At 36.2% G+C, this 15,012-nt stretch overlaps 1 pseudogene; it reads left to right on the top strand.

Moving 5' to 3' along the window:
• Window positions 1-4,347: 4,347 nt before the first annotated feature.
• Window positions 4,348-6,092, top strand: LOC126718285 (stemmadenine O-acetyltransferase-like; annotated as a pseudogene).
• Window positions 6,093-15,012: the final 8,920 nt, after the last annotated feature.

Raw genomic sequence — 15,012 nt, 5'->3', positions numbered from 1 at the left:
TGTTTATTTAACTTGTCATTGTTTTCCACATGGTATCTTGATGTGTCTTGTTTAGTGCCTTTCAGGAATGACAAGTTAAAGCCAAGTCAATATTCTGAGCCTTTTTCTTGTAACATCTTCCAAGATTCAGATCTTTTAGACTAGGCTTATTTTGTAATCTTGAGTAGATTGTATTCTAGGACATTCAATGTACTCTTGCGGTTTTGCACAGATTGCCAAAGAGGGAGATTGTTAGGTTCATATTTTTATGTAATTGGCATATCCAATGACAAAACGAAATTTACTTGTTTATTATCTGTTTTTTTTTTTTTTTTTTTTTTTTTTTTTTTTTTTTTTTGTTTTCCATATGGTGCGCATAATATGTTTGTTAAGTGCTTTCAGGAAAGACAAGTATGAAGTCAATCAAAACAGTCAATCCTAGTCCCTATTATGGTTTCTCAGGACTGGTTGTTTTTAGATGGGCTAGTGTATTTGAATATGGGTTCATTCATTGTATTCGGGTTATTATTGTATTGGGCTTATTTTTTGTACTTGAGGTTTTGTCAGGGATTGACAAAGGGAGAGATTGTTAGGGTTATGTGTTTTGGTATTGTCAACCATACCAAATTATGTGTCTTTTATTGAGTTTTAATATGTCTTAAAGTTGCAATTGAAGACCGAGTTGAAGACACAAAGTTTGCTCAATAGAAGCTTAAGAAAAACAAATTTTCAGCACTTTTTCAACATGTACCTCGATAGCAACTTGATACCCGTCGATAGAAGCTGAAACTTACTATCTCCTCGATAAATCCAGCTTCGCGGAACAACAAAAATTATCAACACGAGAAAGTCTATAACTTATTCGTTTGAAATTTGAATTGAGATCCGTTTGAACTAGTATTTAAAGGACATCATAAGCTATCTAGTAGGAGATTTTTTAGAGAGAGAAGCACTCCATTTATGTGGCTAGAGTTTTGTTACCAAGTTTTCTCTATTTCACCAAACCAAAGAGTTTCAAAGTAGATCTGAAGATTCCATTGGTGAAGAAAATGAAGTCATAGCTACCACCATAGACTTGCTACTGTGAGGAAAACCTTCAAGAGGTTCTTGAAGTCAATTGGAGGTTCCAATTGTGCTTGTGGGTGGAGAGTTCATTTATTGAAGAGTAAAGAGGTTCTAAAGTAGTAAAAGGTTTCTGCTACTGGGATTGTAGAGTCTAGGGACAAAGGTTTTGTACTAGATTTGAAACTTCTCTTTATTATAGTAGATTGCTTTTTGGGAAGGTTTCCCCCCAATTATTTTATTGTGAAACTAGTTTATTTCATTGGTTTTTCTGGGTCATCATATCTTGTCTTATTTACTATTTCGCTATGCATAGACGTGGCAAAACAGGCAGGGTGGGTCAGGTTGAATCAGGTTCGGGTCGGGTCAATTGGGTTTGCAAGTCAAAACGAGTCATTTTTAAACGAGTCAATTGGGTTGCGGGTCAGGTTGAGTTGACCTATATTTTTCAAATGATTTTTTTTTTTTTAATTACAAAAGAAAATCAATGACAACCTGTTTAGAGAAAATGAATAAAATCAAATAAGGAAGTGAGTTGCACTTAATGCCACTTGTTAATATCATTTCAATTCTGTCAGTTTTGAGCATGACAAAAATACTTTGTAGTCATAAATTCATGATGGAAAAAGTCTTCAATGTTAGTGACTCACTATCAAAATGCATGTAATTACAAGTTTACAACTTCAAAAATAGATAAATCTTAAGGATCACCAAAAAGTATATATTTTAAGTTTACATCACAAATAATATCATTCCTACAAAAGGAAAAATAAAAATAAATAACTACATGTCATTGACCATGTCAAGTTATTAGCCTCCTTAAGTGCACATGTTCCTGTTGCATTTAAAATAATAAAAAAGTTTAAGAGAAAAGAGTAGAGGCAGAGAGAAGTTGATTGTTGCTAAGCAATGAAGGCGCAGAGTGAAACACTCTATCTCTGAAACTGTGAAAGCTCTTAGGTGTGTGACTATGTGAGAGTCTCAGTGTCTCTATGTGTGTGGTGTGTCACATGTGTGTTAGCCATTTAGTGGTTTATGGACTACAACTACAAGCTCTTAGCCATTTATTGTGTTAGTGACTTAGTGTACTAGTGTGAACTGTGAAGTGTCTAGTCAAATTGAATGAGAATTGGTAGAATATTTATATATATATATATATATATATATTCAAATAAATATGTTGTCTCATGTTTGTGAACATACTACCTATTGGCTACGGCCACATGGTTTGTGCTTTATGCACCTAGAATTTAGGACATAGTCTAAATATTTTCTAGAGAATTTTTTTAAAAGGTCGGGTCACGGGTTATTCGGGTTGGGTTGGGTTGACCCGCAAAAAAATTGGATCGAGTCACAGGTCAACCCGTTTTTGCTTCGGATCAAAAGATTCGGGTTTAGGTCAGACATTTTTCAGGTCGGGTCAGGTTGGGTCAGCGAATTCTAATTCGTTTTGCCATGTCTAGTTGTGCATGATATTGACATGATATTGATGTTTGGTTGTTTGAACAAGAATTATTCATAATATACTTGATTAACAACTTGGCTTTAAAACTTATTAATTCTATCAACCGGGGTCTAAATTTCCTAACAAGTGGTATCAAAGTAGGTACACTCTGATTGGATTAATTTCCTGATTGTGATCTTTGACCCCTATTGTCATGGATCGTGGACAATCTCTTTTGATTCCTCCTTTGTTTGATGGTACTAACTATGCATACTGGAAAGTTCGTATGAAAGCATTTTTGTAGGCTCTTGATGAAAAAGTATGATTGGTTGTTGAAGTTGGTTGGAAGAAAACAAGTAGGGCTTTGAATGCTTTGTTTAATGGTATGACCAATGAGGAGTTCATGAAAATATCTTCCATTGAAATTATATGGATGATATTGCTTACTATTAAGTGGCATTTAAGTCTAATAAACAAGTGCCTATCACACTCACACTTTAATTCATTGCCAAAATAGGTCAAGAAAAATTCGTTGCCAAAAAAAGTTGATCAAGGTAATTAAATTTAAAAATATAGCTGACAATTCAAAATATTTTTGGCCTAATTTGGCAAAAAAAGTCCTAACGACTCTTTGTCCTCTTAGTAGGGGTGTCAATTTGGGTTAGCGTGTCGTGTCGAGGTAGGGGTATTCGACTAAATGGCTCAACCCTAACCCGACCCATTTAATAATCGTGTCATGATCCTTCAACTCTAACCCGACCTGTTAATAAAGCGGGTTGACCTGACCCAACTCATTTGACACGCTTAATAAACGAGTCGTGGTGGGTTAAACAAATGTAACACAACCTATTTCAACCTACATAATATTAAATATAACATCCATCTAGAAATAATTTTTTTTATATCCCAAAAAGCAGTGTATACACTTCAAGTTTTCAATCCATATTCAAAATAATATAGTTCAATAAAAATATAATATTAATCTAGAATATAAGTTCTTTACACTCCAAAATAAGTGCATACACTTTAACCCAAATTCAAAATAACAAAGTTTAATAAAAATAAAATAATATAATTCAACAAAAATATAATATCCTTGAAACTCGCCAAATGCTAAGAATCAATATTGAAAGAATTTGAGCAAACAGTAGACTAATCCTGACTATAACCATGATTATCATCCATAGATTCCTTGTTGATGTCCAAATTCATAACATCTTCCACAAGCTCATCCATTTTCATTTGTGCAAGTTTTATGCCCAAAAAAAAAAAAAAAGTATTAGTAGCTCTAGGGTCTATAAAGTTTCAATTTCAAATTATATCCCTTGTAAATTTTTGTAATTACTCACTTTTCTTTTTAAATTTAAAATATATGTTAGATATAAAAGGTATTTGACAAATTTAAAATAAAATAAATATTATTTGTTATACGAGTTAAATAGATTGTGTTAAGTGAGTTATTTCGGGTTGATACAAATAAATTGACGGGTCAAACGTGTCTATTGTGGGTTATGCGGGTTGACCCGCTTATGGCACGTTTCTTATCGTGTCGCTTTCGGGTCGACCCGTTTATGACCTAAACCCATTAAGGTCCAACCCTAACCCGAAAAAACCCGTGTCGGGTTCGTGTCGTGTTCGTGGGTTGGGTCGAACATTGACACCCCTACCTCTTAGGCACGGTAGCATATACAAACATTTGTTACACAGATTTCTCCTTTTTATTTTTTTCAAAAACAAAAATATACATTTTTTTTTTCATTTTGTTTATTTAATTTTGTTACACAACATAAAAGTAATCTAATATTTTTGGCCTAATTTGGCAAAAGATATTCCTAATGACTCTTCATTTCATTCCTTTATAAAAAGGCCCAAGCACACATGGCCTTCTCAATTGCACAAAGCACTGTAAAAGAGAGAAAGCAATGGCTACTCTTAAAGTACCAGAATTGGTTCCTTCACCAGCCGAGGACGCTGAGCAACAACGAAAGGCTTTCCAAGGTTGTTGTCTACTAATTCTGATATTACTCTAATGTCATCTCTTGAATTTTGTTCTAATTGTCAGGTCATTTTGATCACCTACGTTTGATCTGCTTTTAACTGAATTATCTGTTTTTATCACTTTATAAATCCTTGATTTTTAACATGGATTTTGATTGACTGGTTGATTTATTAAACCTCGTTGATCACGTTGAGCCATTTTTTTTTTTTACTATAGCAATGAAGCTTGAAGTCGAAGCTATCTCACAGGACACCATCAAACCCTCATTTCCAACACCTCCACATCTCCACCACTATCAGCTTTCCTTCCTCGATCAACTTCATCCCCTAGTTTTCATGCCACAGATTTTTTACTACCCGAATTACGGTGAAACAAATCTCAGCAATATAGAACAAAGTGACCAGATTAAGAAATCTTTATCGGATGCCTTAACCCGATTTCACATGCTAGCGGGGCGAGTTAAGGACAATCTTTATGTAGATTGCAACGATGAGGGTGTCCACTATGTTGAAGCAAAAGCAAATTGCAAACTTTCTGAATTTCTTGATAATCCAATTCCTGGTGAGCTCAACAAGTTTCTACCATTTGAATTGGATGAAGTCAATGAGTTACCCGCAGCGGTGCAAGTCACCTTCTTCAACTGTGGTGGGCTTGCGATTGGTGTACTCATGTCCCACAGAATTATAGATGCCTTATCTCTCATCATGTTTCTCAACAGTTGGTCTGCTATTGCTCGTGGTGATGGCAACATAGTGAGTCCTCCAATGGATTCTGCCAAGCTATTCCCACCACAAGATTTATCTGGCTTCAATCCGAATATTGGGATTACGAAGGATAAAATTGTGACAAAAAGGTTTGTCTTTTATGCATCGGCTATAGCAGAAATTAGAGGCAAATACAGTTCCGATGATAAGAGCATTGAATATCCACGTCCAACTCGCGTTGAGGCCTTATCAGCTTTCATATGGAGCCGCTTCATGGCTGCTACTCAACCAAAACCAGACCCAACTAAGATCTACAGTATTGTTCATGCTGTGAACTTGCGAACCAAGACAGACCCGCCTCTTCCATATGATTACTTTGGTAATATTAGCCGGTTTGCAATGTCAGTACCATCCAGAGACATCAAGGAGGGCTTTCATGGCATTATCAAACCAATAAGAGAAGGGATTAAGAAAATCGATGGGAATTTTGTTAAAATGCTCCAACAAGGTGATTTGTACTTGAAATATCTCAAAGAGAACTCCTCTAGCTTCCTAAAAGGGAGCTGCTTACGCTTTCCTTCACTAGCTTGTGCAAGTTTCCTCTATATGAGGTTGATTTTGGGTGGGGGAAACCTGCATGGGTTAGCTCATCTAAATTCACGTTCAAGAATTTAGTTAGTTTCATTGACACTAAATCGGGGGATGGAATTGAGGTTTGGTTTCACTTGAAAGAGGAAGATATGGATAAGTTCGAAACTGATAAGGAGCTGCTTACCTTTGTTTCACCAAAGAACTTCGTACTTAACTAGGCAAAACCAGCTTGTAGTACTTGTTCCGGATTGCTTGTTTGTTTGTTTTTTATTTTTCTTAATGAATGAATTTCAATCTAAAACTTTAATTGTTTGGTTTGAGTGAAAAAGAGTTTGATACATTTTCAAATTTGTCAAGTCCTATCATGAATTCCATCGATATTAATTATATTCTTGTAAAATATTATGCTATTTGGAAAGAAATCCTAAGGGGCAGGTAATATGGTTGACTCTATATATTTTGAAGGTCTAAGACAATAGCTTTAAGTGAAATATTTTCTTGTATTTATCAATGAGTTCTGTTCTAGCCTAAAACAAAAATCTAATTTTGCTATAGAGATATCTACATAAAGTGTCCATTTGAAAACAGCTTATTTAGCTGAAACTGAAATTTTTTTGCTGAAAGTACTATAGATTAAGATAAAAGTTAGCTGAAATAGTATAATGAGACCCATAAATAGTACCAAAAAGTGCATTGGAACCCATGATAATACCAAAAATAAGCTGAATAGTAAAATAATCTAGCAAAAATAATTAATATCAACACACAAAGTGTCCATTTGGAAACAGCTTATTTAGCTGAAACTTAAAACTTTTTATTGAAAGTACTATAGGTAAAGATAAAAGTTAGCTGAAATAGTATAGTGAGACCCATAAATAGTACCGAAAAGTGCATTGAAACTCATGAATAATACCAAATATAAGCTAAATAGTAAAATAAACTGGCAAAAATAATTAATATCAAGCACACACAAAGTGTAATAGTGTCAAAGTCAAAAGTTTAGGGGACTAAATAAAAACCTAATTTTGCTTTTTGTACAAAAGATAAAATGTTGATGGGAGAAAAGCTATATAACTTTTTTTTTCCTTCTTTCTGGCTTCTATTCCAAGCAATACATAGCGTGTAGGAGGGAGAAGCAATTCATTATAGTAAAGAGAAGTTTGAGATCTAGTAAAAAAACTTTTGTCCCTAGGCTCTACAATCCCTGTAGATGAACTTACAACAAAAACCTTCTACTGCTTCAGAACCTTTGAACTCTTTAATATATGAACGCCACACTTTTGCATAGATTCCAGTACGTGACTAACTCCAGCAACTTAAAGATGTTGTTGGTTGCAAAGTTCTTCACTTCATTAACAATGAAGATCAAGAAGTACTTAGTTACAAAACCATAAGGGACAAAAGATGCAGTAACTTCTTGAAGAGAGAATAAGGCACTAGGTCACTTTCTGCATGTGTTCTCTATGTGTAGCAGCGTTTAAAATAAGCCTTATATATGTCTAGGGTTGTGAGAAAAGAAACCCTACACATACATGTCAGCATGAGCCGAAAATCATATCTAGAAATTCTGATTTCATAAATCTCGATAGATACTATTTCTGTCAAGGTATCTGTCGAGTTTTAATGAATAGCTTTTCTTCACTTGTTTCTTGGTCAAATATTCATGGCTTTAATACTTGACTTGAACTTTTCTTTCTTGAAGTACTAAATCCATCTTAAATCTACTCAATTACAAGTAAAGTGCATTTTGTTAAAGGATTAGCTAATTACATAAATATGTCCCTAATAATCTCCCCTTTTGGCAATCCGTGACAAAACCACAACAAACAAATGAATCATGAGAGAAGTCTTAAATCACTAAACTCATAACCATTTGTTGAAATACAAGATAATTCTAACCCTAACATAAACTCTTGAAAAACTTTGCATGAAGAGAGTTCATGGCATGGTAGACTTTCACAACCTATCTTTCTGAAACACTTAAACAAAACTCATCAAGTCATCATGTGTGAAAAAAAAATAAAGATTGCATATATAAAGAAACATGTGTATAAAGAGAGTAAAGAAACAACACATGAATAGATAGGTGAGAAAAAACATACATCATCATATATATATATATCAAAGATAAGCACAATATATGTAAAAATGGTCACAAGACCAATGTACAAGAAGCTAAAAGAAGCTCTTAAAACAACTTGGAGGTAAACACTCCCCCTAACAAGATGAAACACAACTCCCCCTTACAAATGCATGTATTTCTAAGATGATCGGGGGCACAAGGAATCCATATAAATGCATGAATGTAATAAAACAAGATGCTATGGATGACAAGATAATAGAAAGATGCAAAACATGTGAAAAACATTGCATGCAAGAGGGTCTCAACAGATCAAGGAATCTATCGACGTGAAGCCCAGAAACCTTGATGGATCGAGAATCTGTCAAGGATGTGTCGAGCAAACAGAGAGCACAAGATTTTGGCTCCATGGATTGACCTATCTATTGAGAAGCTATCGAGGTCAAACCCAGAAATCTCGATAGAAGAGGTATCTATCGAGATTCTATTGAGAAGCTATCGAGGATGCAGAAATGAGGTTTTTCAAGGGGGAAAAACACATAAGATGAGAAAGCAACAAGATGGCTACTCAAACAAGCATCCAAGCAACATGTTAAGCACTTAAACCACACCTCAACTCTAGATGCAAAGCATTCCTAGATCCACAAACACACTGAACAAGTCTAACCAATTTTATATTTCAAAAACAAGTTAAGACAATTTAGCAAGTATAAATTAACGCATGTATCCCTTATGATGGCTAAATCACATTGTACCTGCACATATTTCAAGAGTAGTAAAGAGTATGTGTGTTGTGAGTGAAAACATAACAAGTGTGCACAAGTTTCTCATATTATGACGATTTAAGATATGAGAATATCTAATACACTTACACACAATTATAACTGTTTGATGGGAACTATCACCTTTGAGGTACATCATTCATTTAGTGTGTAAAACACTATTGCCTTTACTTTGTCTATGTTTGCCTCTATGCCTCATTGGGACACCAGGAATCCCAAGAATTTCCCTGAAGTGTTAGGACATATGTGATTTGATATTAGGAAAATGTGTCAATATTTTATGTAATTGGCTAATCCTTTGACAAAATGCACTTTACTTGTAATTGGGCAGATCTAGGATGTGTTTAATGTTTCAAGAAATAAGGTTTCAAGTTTAAGTGTATAAAAACTGCTGAAGCCCGTGGCTCGACAGTTAGCTCGATAGATGGCTATCTATCGAGGTTTATGAAATTCAGTTTTTCAGAGCTGATTTCAATCCAATTCGTGGGTATATATTTGGGCTTTCTTTTCTCACAACCCTAAACATATATAAGGGTTATTTTGAGGGCCATAAAATGTTACAGAAGTTGCATAAGAGCACAATTCCACAAGTGTGAAAAAAGTGTGACTGAAAACTTAGTTTGCCCTAGTTCTTCTTTCTCTTGAAGAAGCTGCTGTGTTTTTACATCGTAGGGTTTTATGAGCAAGCAACTTCATGATCTTCATCATGTGATGAATTGAAGAACTTTGGAGCCAACATCCTTCTTAAGTTGGTGATCAAGTCGCGTATTGGGATCCATGCAATTGGTTAGTCACGTACTGGGAACCGTGCATTGAAATGAGAGATTGTCACTATAGAACAAGTCCAATTAGGTATTGGGGTAAGGGTTCAATTGTAGGTTGGTATAAGGCACTAGGATTCCTTTACTTGTAACCGCTGGTTTTAATAATAGTGGATTCTCAGGAATGGTAATCTTAAAATCACCTGGTAGGGTTTTTACCGTATAAGTTTTCCCCATTCATAAACAAATCATCGTGTCAATTTATTTTCCGTTGCATACTTTAGTTAATTGGTGATTTATATGTGCCGCCACGTACATTGCATGTTAATTTGATTAATTAATAAACTTGACTAATTAATTAATTAATTTATCAAAAAGGGTTAATACATTCTTGGCCTATCATGAAGCAACAACAAAAACACACTTTGTAGGGTTTAGTTTCATATTGTAATTACGTAGTGTGCTGAAGGTTTATTTCAGATCGTCCAAGTGGTTGGCTTCGACCTTGCTTTTTACCAGCATATCGTTTACATATACTTCCACATTCCTTCCAATTTGGCGAGAGAACAGGCGGTTCGCCAATCTTTGGTATGTGGCTCATGCGTTCTTCAATCCAAAGGGCATAACTTTGTAGTAGTACAACCCTTGGATGGTGATGAACGAGGTCTTCTCTTGATCTTCTTTGTCCATGAGGATCTGGTTGTATCTAGAAAATGTGTCCATGAAACATAAGAGCTTGTGTCCAACAATTGAGTCTACCAATTGATCAATCCTTTGCAAGGTGAAGCTATCCTTTGGGCAGGCTTTGTTTAAGTCTATGAAATCAATGCACATCCTCCATTTCTCTTTTTTACCATTACCACGTTTGCTAGCCAATCTGGGTAGAAGAATTTCGTGATGAAACCAGCTTCTAGTAGCTTTCAACTTCTTTAGTTACTGCATTGTTACGCTTTGGTGCAAATATTCTCCTTTTCTGCTGTATAGGTTTGCATTCTAGGTTGATTTTGAGACGATGCTGTATGATCTTCCTATCAATTTCAGGCATATCGTCATGTTTCCAAGCAAAAACATCTTAGTTTGCTCTCAAGAAGGAAACCATCTTCTCTTTTTCCAAAGTTGGGAATGCTGATCCTATCTTCAACCCCTTTGTTGAATCTCCAGGGACGATCTCAACTTCCTGTGGTGTTTCTAACAGTTCGGGGATGGGCTCTGGTTCATTGATCACCCATGTGTAGTTCTCCCCAAATGCTAAGGCAGCTTGGTAGCACTCTCTTACCAGAACTTGATCTCCTTTGATTTCTCCTACCCCATTGGCTCTTGGAAATTTCACCTTTAAGTAATATGTTAACGTCACTGCTCTTAGCCCATTGAGTGGAGGTCTTCCTAAGATGATGTTGTATGTTGAAGGGCAGTTAACTATAAGGAAATCAATTTCTTTAGTGACCTGTGCTGGGTAAATGCCTGCAATTACAATTAAAGTGACGATGCCCCTAGGGACGATTAAAGTGACAATGATCCTTTTCTTACCTAGTTTCATCTACTAAAACGCAGGTAAGTATATGATATCTATTGAGCTTCCGTTGTCAATGAACACCCGGTGGATGTTAAATTCTTCTACTCTAAGCATGATTACTAGTGAATCGTCATGGGGTTGCTAATGTCACGACCATCTCTCTTTGAGAAAACGATATCAGGTTCATCATTCCTTGGCATCTTCACTGGAGGGAGCCATGAATGGACACTATTTATTTCTCTTTCATGGGCTTTTTTCAGGGACTTCAGCGTTCCGCCTATCGTTAATCCTCCCAATATTGTCTTTATCTCTCCTACAGGCAGTTTGCTATCTCCTGCTTCTTGATTTCTATCTTTATTATCTTTCTGTTGGTATCTGTAGGGCTTTGTTTTCTTGACATACTTCTGTAACTTCCCTTGTCAGATTAAAGTCTCCACTTGGTCTTTCAAATGTCCACACTCGTCGGTGCGATGCCCGTGGTCTAGGTGAAGTCTACAGTACATGTTCTTGTCTCTTCTTTCTGCTGGAGTACTAATCGGCTTTTGCCATTGTAGGGAATGATCGTCCCATATTTGCATCATGAATTGCTTAGTTGGAATTATTATAGAAGTAAAGTTAGTGAAATTTGGCCTCCTATCTGGAATTCCTTCTTCTTTCTTGTGATCTGCCTAATACTTCGTGTTTTCTTCTTCTTATCGCAATTACTGCTTGTTTCTTTGTCTCTCTTCCTTTTTCCTTTCATTTCTTTTACAAGCACCACATCTTCTATATTCATGTACTTCTAAGATTTTTGAAGCAATTCCATGACCGTTTTTGGTGGGCTTATGGTGATTAAGAAGAAAAAATCCTCGGGTAGCAACACTGTTTGGTAAGTTGTTTGGATGACTTAATATTTAGCTCCGTCTACCTGTAGTAGCTCCTTATTGAATCAAGTCACGTACTGTCTTATTGATTCTCCTTTCGCCTATTGAATGTTGAGAAGATGACAGGTTGGCTTTTTATGTCTTTGCCCCCCAATGAAATGACGAACAAAACCCTTGCTGAATTGTTCAAAGTTTGCAATAGATCCTGGGTGTATCTTGTTGAACCCTACTCTAGCTGCTCCTTTTAGTGTTGTTGGGAATGCCCTGCACATCACCTTATCTAGGGTCATCTACAACAACATCAATGTCTTGAATGATTCAATGTGATCCAAGGGGTCCTTGGAACCGTCATATGATTCCAGCTGTAGGAGATGGAATTTTGATGGGAGGGGATGGCTCAGTACTTCGATGGAGAATAGTGAGTCCGTCTTTCAGATCATCCCACCCAAATTCTCCCTGCCTTTATCCTTCAGGGCACTTCTTAATTCATCCATCTCCTTTCTCATGTTGCAAAGCTTATTTACCATCCTAGAGGAATCTTCTCTTGAGATCCTTTCTTGCCTATTGGCTTGGGAGTTTGACTTTTCTTCATTTTGGTTTTCACTTGTTCCCCGACATTCTACGTTCTAAGATTCCACTGTCTTTCATAGCTCTTCATTCTGGTGAGTCAGCTTTTCCACATTAGCTAGGAGGGCCTGGATTTGTTGCTACTGCACAACTTCTAGCTATTGTACAATTTTTGGCTCCATCTCGTACTTTGAGGAACTCTTTTTGTCATTGGAAAGATGGCTTGAATGATTACGTTCCCTACAGATGGTGCCAAAGTGATGATGCAAAAAATCAGCAGTTGAACTCCTCATTGTAATGGATGGATGAAGCTCTGATTGGGGTCGTCTCTATTGGAGGAAAACCTGCAAAAAGAATTGGGTGGAAGAGTAACAAGCCACTGTGGTGTTAGCCAAACTGCCTATGATGCTTAAGTCAGTAAGGGAGAAAGAGTTTAGAGAGAATTGACTAGAGAGTGATTTTCGTAGAGTATTTGTGTGTACCTTTAACTTCTGTTGCCTTTTCTTTTTATAGTTGCGTGCCTCATTAATGGGCAATGAATTGTTGTATTTATGCACAACGACTAGTGCGTTACAAAATCTTTGTCTGAAGTTCATAGCTCGCTCTGTGACCATTGCTCTATCCTTTACTCTTTGTCATCAATGAGAGTAATAAATACGTAATATCTTCTCTTGGTTAATGACAATCTCAAATTAATGATGATTATAAATTTATGACTCATCAAAAGTTATCCAAAGGGCTTCGCTACCTTCGAATTGGAGCTATAACGATCAAGGGGCTTTCTACCTCGATCTGGATGAAAGGTAATCCAGGGGCTTCTTTACCTTGGAACCAGAGCTGTGGCGACCAAGGGGTTCTCTACCTTGGAACCAGAGCTGTGGTAACTTGTCATCAATGAGCATAATAAATGCATAATGTCTTCTCTTGGTTAATGACGATCTCAGATCAATGACGATTATAAATTTCTGACTCATCAAAAGTTATCCAAGGGGCTTCTCTACCTTGGAATCGAAGCTGTGATGACCAAGGGACTTCTCTACCTTGATCTTGATGAAAGGTAACGAAGGGGCTTCTCTACCTTGAAATCGGAGCTGTGGCGACCAAAAGGTTCTCTACCTTGGAACCGGAGCTGTGGCAACCAATGGGCTTCTCTACCTCGATCTTTGATGAAAGGTAACCAAGGGGTTTCTCTACCTTGGAACCCGACTGTGACAACCAAGGGGCTTTTCTACCTCAATCTTGATGAAAGGTGACCAAGGGGCTTCTCTACCTCAGGACCTGAACCATTGAAATATCGATCAAAAGGCTTCTTTACTTTGATCTTGTTGTTGAAGTTTCGATCAAAGGGCTTCTCTACTTTGATCTTGCTATTGAAATGTCAATCAAAGGGCTTCTCTACTGTTAGGACATATGTGCGAATTGTTAGAAACATATGTGATGTAAATTGGCTAATCCTTCGATAAAACACTCTTTACTTATAATTGAGTAAATCTAGGATGGGTTTAATACTTCAAGAAATGAGTGTTCAAGTTTAGTATTGAAGCCATGCAAGTTTGTCGAAGAAACGAGTGAAGAAGTGTTGTTTATTAAATATCGGCAGATGTCTCGACAGAACCATATCTATTGAAGATTAATGTTGAAGCTCGACAAAAACTATATCTGTCGATAATTACGAAATTAGAATTTCTAGATCTAATTTCACGCATATTCATGAGTATTTGGGTAGGGTTTTTTTTTCACAACCCTAGACACATATAAGAATTATTTTAAAGGTCATCACAGATGATGCAACTTAATGCAAAGTAATTATACATGTATATTGTGACTAGAGACAATTTGCCCTAATTCATCATATTCTCTCTAGAAGCTACTAAGTCTTTGCGCCAAGGGTATTGTAACCAATGAGCTTCTTGATCTTTATTGTTGGATGAACTAAAGAACTTTGCAGCCAACATCTTCCTCAAGTTGGTGTGTTAGTCACATACTGGGATCCATGCATCATTGGTTAGTCACGTATTGGGAGCCATGAATTGAAATGAGAGATTGCCGCTACATTACAAGTCCAATTGGGTATTGGGGTAAACGTTCAATTTTAGGTTGGTATTAGGTACTAGGATTCCTTTTACTTGTAACCACTTGTTTTGATAACAAAAGATTCTCAGGAGTGGTGACCTTGAATTCACCTGGTGGGGTTTTGCCTTGGTGGTTTTCCCCATTCGTAAACAAATCACCTGTGTCAAATTTATTTTTTGCTGCATTTAACTTACTTGGTGATTTGTTTATGCTACCACGCTTATTGCATGTAATTAAATCTAATTAATTCACTTGGATAATTAATTGATTAATTTACCCAAAGAGGTCAATACATTCTTGGCCTATCATCTACTTTGATCTTGCTGTGAAGTGTCACTCAAAGAGCTTCTCTACTTTGATCTTGCTGTTGAAGTGTTGATTAAAGGGCTTCTTTACTTCGATCTTGAACTGTTGCCTACAAAATGTCAAAATTTGGGTTTAGAGTTTAAATGATGAGGGCTTGATTATCCCACTGTTTTTTGAGATGCATGATTTCATCTGTTCTTTCTTGATTTGAAATTTTTCAAAAGATTTATCTTTGAAACTTCAAACTTGGAATTTGGAATTTGGAATTTGAAACTTGGAATTTGGAAC

This window comes from Quercus robur, chromosome 3 (genome assembly GCF_932294415.1).
Source record: "Quercus robur chromosome 3, dhQueRobu3.1, whole genome shotgun sequence".
NCBI lineage: Eukaryota > Viridiplantae > Streptophyta > Magnoliopsida > Fagales > Fagaceae > Quercus > Quercus robur.
This window is presented reverse-complemented; position numbering and strand designations above follow the sequence as displayed.